Source organism: Octopus bimaculoides, chromosome 4, assembly GCF_001194135.2.
Source record: "Octopus bimaculoides isolate UCB-OBI-ISO-001 chromosome 4, ASM119413v2, whole genome shotgun sequence".
Taxonomy (NCBI): Eukaryota; Metazoa; Mollusca; class Cephalopoda; order Octopoda; family Octopodidae; genus Octopus; species Octopus bimaculoides.
Window position 1 is genome coordinate 41,751,427 of NC_068984.1, and position 613 is coordinate 41,752,039.

Here is a 613-nt window from a genome sequence, read left to right on the forward strand (position 1 = left end):
TTTTTTTAAGACGGCTGGTGTGTGCCTGAAAGGAGATTTAGCTGCAATTTCTAGTAGGTCGCACCACTTGAAGGCTCACTTGTTGGTTGGAGTAAATACAATAGGTAACGATGGTGGTGGGGACGATGTAGTTTACTGCAATACTTCTCAAACTATCTAATGTGGCTTACTGTCAGTTCTTCCCTACCCACAAAATGTGCCAGGGACCGGTAATATGTCTTAGTAATATTAATTTATACCAGAAACAATATACATAATGAATATAATAAAAGTTGACAATTTTTAAAACTTATATTTATTTTGTAAACAAATAATACAATATTGCATAAGCATTTTATCAGTACTTTATGTTTCTTTCTTTTCTGGAAGCTCGCCGCGTATCGGCAGCTGATAGCTCGCGGACTATCACTTTGAGTAGCACTAGTTTACTGTACTGATATTTCTCACGCGGGGGAATCCCCGTGAGCAAAGAAAAAAGGCGAGCAAATAAAACCCAAGTTGGTTTTATGAATGCAAACTACATTTTCTACTTCATAATATGGGAGAGCAGGTACAAAAATTCAACAACTTGTTTAGGCATGTTTTGATATTTATCAGTTTGACAAGAACTTGA